The following is a 5,512-nucleotide window of genomic DNA, read 5'->3' on the forward strand; positions in this document are numbered from 1 at the left end:
GCGAGCTTACAGATTTTTATATATAAGGAATAATGGTTTTTTTTCTGTTAAGTACTGTAGTATATATTTGAAATTCAAAATATTTAGCATTGGTAAGATGTTGAAGTTTATTCAAAAGTAGATTTATAGTTGAATTAGTTATAACATCCAACTCAGAAGAAGGTTCAGGTCCGATTCAGCTTCTAGAGAAAAAAGCGTCTTAGGAATAGTTTCGCTTAATTCCGTCCGTTTTGTCGTTTCTAGAAAGTAAATGTTAATTTTCAATATTAAACTTACCCGATAATCATGTAGCTGTCAACTCCGTTGCCCGACAGAATTCTACGGGAGGGATACGCCAGCTATCACTATACTAGAAAGGGGTGTACTCACCAGCGCCACCTGTGGCCAGGTACTACAGTACTTGTTGTTGACGCCACCTCACTTTTTCCTCTGTCGTGCTTCCGGCAAGACATTCTGGGATACGCTTATGATCTTGGAGTATTTTCACGGCTTTTGGTGAAGTATTTCTCTCAGATTTCGGCTGTCGCTATACTGGAAAACTTCTATATTAGCTTAGATAGCTTTTATTTAGTTCTGATTTATGGTTAACGATCTTTTTGCTTGATTTGGAATCCCACTTGGCTAACTCTTTGATTCAAGATGTCTGACATTTCACAAGCCCCACCCCATAGACGATGTAGGTCTTGTAATAGGCGTATTCCGAAGGCCTCGGTAGATCCTCACACCGCCTGTTCTGACTGTAGGGAAAGACCCTGTCAGTTGGAAGATCGATGTGAGGAATGCGCCGGACTTTCGGAACTTGATTTTGTCCGTTTTCTTAAATATTCAACCAAGTTAGAGAGAGAGAGAGTTAGGAGGAGTTCTTCTCGCTCTTCACTTTTTTCCTCACCTCATGATCCCCTACCTTTTCCTCCCCCTGTAGTGGCTACCCCCGAACCTACTATTTGCCCTCAACCTGATATGTCTGTTGTTTTGCGTGCCATTCAGGCTTTAGGTGACAAAGTTGAATCGGTGGTTAGTGATCATAAGTCTCTTATGGCCGAAGTCAAGGAACTTAAGGTCAAGAGTGCAGTGGGAGGTAATAGTGCCAGTGCTGTGACAAGTGCTAGTGTCAGTGCAGTGCCAAGTGCTAGTGTCAGTGTCAGTGTGGTGCGTGAGGGTACTTCTGTGCGTGCCAGTCGTCCTCCCAGTCCGGGACCTCTTGCAAGCTCCCAAGCCCAGGGGAGAAGCAATGTCGAAGGGCAAAAGGGTTCGGCAGGCCTTGATCGGCGCACAGAAGTATCCTCGGTGGTTGCGGGCGTGTCTTCCAGAGACCGTCACTCCCACCCGCAGACGATTGAGCCCGTCTTTTACTCGTCTGCTGAAGAATTGTCAGGGAGAAAACGTTGGACTCAGGTCTCAAGACCTCTCGAACGCAAAGTCCAGACCTCAAGAACTCTACAACCTGGCTGCAGTCATTGGATCAGCTCTGACTCGCCGCAGTCATCAGTTGACTGCACTCCTCCTAAGAGGGGTAAGGTGCTGCCGCAACAGACCTCATCTTCTGTTAAGGCTTTGCCTCAGCAGACCTTAGTGTCTGCCGACCCCAAGTTGACTCTACTGCAGTCCATGCAGTCACAACTTGCGGTCTTAATGCGTGAGTGTCAGGCTGAGAAGGTTACACCTACTCCTGCGATCGCTCCGCCTAACCGCAGTCCAGTCTGCCAGGCGTACGATGTTGAGGCTCCTCAGGATACCTTACCACGTACTGAGTTGCCAGTTTCCAGCGGTGTGCAGCACCCTCCGCCTTCCTTAAGGCAACCTCAGCAATGGGAACAGGAAGCTTATGCCTTACTTCCTCTGCTTCCACTTGCGGTTCCACCAGCGAGGCTACACTCTCTTGAGGTACGACAACCTCTTCCATCCATGAGGCAGACACCTCAGCTCTCGCTGCAGCGACCTCAACCCTCCTCAAGGCGAGAGCCTCAACACCTTAGCCTTGCGCCTCAGGAACCTCAACTCGCGAGACAAGAACTGCGTTCTGCGCAGCCACTACCTCAACTCTCGCAGCTCACACCTCAGGAACCTCAACTCGTTCCTCAGGAACCTGCTACTGCGCATCCGCTACCCTTACAGCAAGCGCAACTCTTGAGTCAAGACACTCATGCCAGGAGTCAGCCTCCTCAACCCATGCGCCTACCTTCTGCTACTCCTTTTGATCAGCCTTTGCAGCCTGAACCTCAGGTTTTACCTCAGCAACAGAGACTTGAGGATGAAACCACTAGCGTTTTTGCTCCCGCTCGTGCAGATTCTGCTGTTCAGCATACCTTACCTCTCACTTCGCTACACTCTGGTGATGAGGTTTCTGATGAAGAGGCTGCGCACCTGGATCCCTCATCAGACGTGGAAGAATCCAAGTCTTCTCCTCCACCTATTGACTTTCGTAAGGTCCTGGCTCTTTTCAGAGAGGTATACCCGGACCATTTTGTCTCTGCTACCCCCCGCTCTCCGCCATCTGAGTTTTCGCTGGGCATGCAGCAAGTCAAGTCTACATATACTAAGCTCGTCTTTGCAAGGTCCTCTAAGAGAGCTTTAAGAATTTTAGGGGAGTGGTTGCAGTCTAAGCAGCAACTAGGGAAGACTTCCTTTATGTTCCCACCGACTAAGCTCACTTCTAAAGCGGGCGTATGGTATGCCACAGGAGAGGAACCAGGCTTGGGAGTACCTGCCTCTGCCCAGGCTGACTTCTCAAGTTTGGTCGACTCTCCTCGTAGAACAGCAATGAGGCGCTCTAAGGTTTGCTGGACCTTCTCCGATCTAGATCACTTCCTAAAGGGTGTGTTTCGTGCCTTTGAGATGTTCAATTTCCTAGACTGGTGCCTGGGGGCCCTTAGCAAGAAGACCTCCCCTGCGGACAAGGACTCAGCCATGCTCTTAATGTCCTGCATGGATAAAGCTATTAGGGATGGATCTGGCGAGCTTGCTTCAATGTTTGTGTCAGGAGTGCTTAAGAAAAGGGAGCAGCTTTGTACCTTCCTTTCTTCCAGCATCACACCTTGTCAAAGGTCTCAACTCCTTTTCGCTCCGCTCTCTTAGTTCTTGTTTCCCGAAGAGCTTGTCAAGGACTTTTCTGCGGCCCTGATTCAAAAGGACACCCATGATCTTGTGGCCTCTTCAGCTCGTAAGACTAAGGTTGCTCCCTCAGTCCCCAGGACTTATCGCACCCCAGTGGCTGATACTCCTGCTACGAGGTTTATTCCGCCCTTTCGTGGTAGAGCCCCCAGCCGAGGAAGCTCCCGTCCAGACTCTTCCAGGAGCAAGTCTAGGAAAGGTTCCAAGACTTCAAAAGGCAAACACTGACTCTCCTCCTCTCCAGACAGCAGTAGGAGCCAGACTCAAGTTCTTCTGGCAAGCCTGGGAAAAGAGAGGTGCAGACGCCCAGTCTGTCAGGTGGCTGAGGGAGGGTTACAGGATACCATTCTGCCGCAAACCCCCTCTGATCACTTCTCCCATCAACCTCTCTCCCAACTACAAGGAAAAGGACAAGAGGCTAGCGTTGCACCAGGAGGTGTCGCTCCTGTTACAGAAGAAGGCAGTGGTTATAGTCCGGGACCATCAATCCCCGGGCTTCTACAACCGTCTCTTTCTGGTGGCCAAGAAGACAGGAGGTTGGAGACCGGTGCTGGACGTCAGCGCGCTCAATGCTTATGTCACCAAGCAGACGTTCACTATGGAGACGACGAAGTCGGTCCTAGCAGCGGTCAGGCAGGAGGACTGGATGGTCTCGTTGGATCTGAAAGATGCTTACTTTCACGTTCCTATTCATCCAGACTCCCAACCTTTCCTGAGATTCGTTTTTGGAAAGGTTGTCTACCAATTCCAAGCCCTGTGTTTTGGCCTAAGCACAGCTCCTATGGTTTTTACGCTTCTGATGAGGAATATTGCAAAATTCCTCCACTTATCGGACATCAGAGCCTCCCTTTATTTAGACGACTGGCTGTTGAGAGCCTCCACGAGTCGTCGCTGTCTGGAGAGTCTCAACTGGACTTTGGACTTGACCAAGGAACTGGGTCTGTTAGTCAATTTAGAAAAGTCCCAGCTCATTCCCTCCCAATCCATTGTGTATCTGGGAATGGAGATTCGGAGTCAGGATTTTCGGGCTTTTCCATCGGCCCCAAGGATAAGCCAAGCCCTAGATTGCATCCTGAGCATGCTGAAGAGGAGCAGTTGCTCGGTGAGACAGTGGATGAGTCTCACAGGGACCCTTTCATCGTTGGCCCTGTTCGTCGAGCTAGGGAGACTCCACCTCCGCCCTCTCCAATTCCATCTAGCAGCTCATTGGGACAAGGGTTTGACGCTCGAAGCAGTCTCTATCCCGGTCACCAAAGAGATGAAGACCACTCTCTTGTGGTGGAAGACCAATCTCCTTCTCAGGGAGGGCCTATCGTTGGCGATTCAGACCCCCAATCTTCATCTCTTCTCAGATGCATCAGACTCGGGCTGGGGCGCGACCTTGAACGGACAGGAGTGCTCGGGAACGTGGAACGAGGAACAGGAAGCGCTCCACATCAACTGCAAGGAGCTACTGGCAGTTCATTTGGCCCTATTGAACTTCAAGTCCCTCCTGCTAGGCAAGGTGGTGGAGGTGAACTCCGACAACACCACAGCCTTGGCTTACATCTCCAAGCAGGGAGGGACCCATTCGAGGAGCCTATACGAGATAGCAAGGGACCTCCTCATTTGGTCAAGAAGTCTAAACCTCACCCTAGTTACGAGGTTCATTCAGGGCAACATGAACGTCTCAGCAGATCGCCTAAGCAGAAGGGATCAGGTCATCCCCACGGAATGGACCCTCCACAAGAGCGTGTGCAACAGACTTTGGACCTTGTGGGGTCAGCCGACAATAGATCTTTTTGCCACCTCCATGACCAAGAGGCTTCCTTTGTACTGTTCCCCAGTTCCAGACCCAGCAGCAGTTCATGTGGATGCTTTTCTGCTGAATTGGTCCCATCTCGACCTTTACGCATTCCCACCGTTCAAGATCATAAACAAAGTCCTTCAGAAGTTCATCTCGCACGAAGGGACACGGCTGACGCTGGTTGCTCCCCTTTGGCCTGCAAGAGAATGGTTCACAGAGGTACTACAATGGCTGGTCGACGTCCCCAGGACTCTCCCTCTAAGAGTGGACCTTCTACGTCAACCTCACGTAGACAGGTTGCACCCAAACCTCCACGCTCTTCGGCTGACTGCCTTCAGACTGTCGAAAGATTCGCTAGAGCTAGAGGCTTTTCGAAGGAGGCAGCCAGTGCGATTGCCAGAGCAAGGAGGGTATCCACTCGTAGAGTCTACCAATCCAAGTGGGAAGTCTTCCGGAGCTGGTGTAGAGCCAATGCAGTTTCCTATACCAATACCTCTGTAACCCAAATAGCTGACTTCCTATTACATCTAAGGAATGAAAGATCCCTTTCAGCTCCTACGATTAAAGGGTACAGGAGTATGTTGGCTTCAGTTCTCCGCCACAGAGGTTTGGACC

The sequence above is a fragment of the Palaemon carinicauda genome, chromosome 43 (genome assembly GCF_036898095.1).
Source record: "Palaemon carinicauda isolate YSFRI2023 chromosome 43, ASM3689809v2, whole genome shotgun sequence".
NCBI classification, from domain to species: Eukaryota; Metazoa; Arthropoda; class Malacostraca; order Decapoda; family Palaemonidae; genus Palaemon; species Palaemon carinicauda.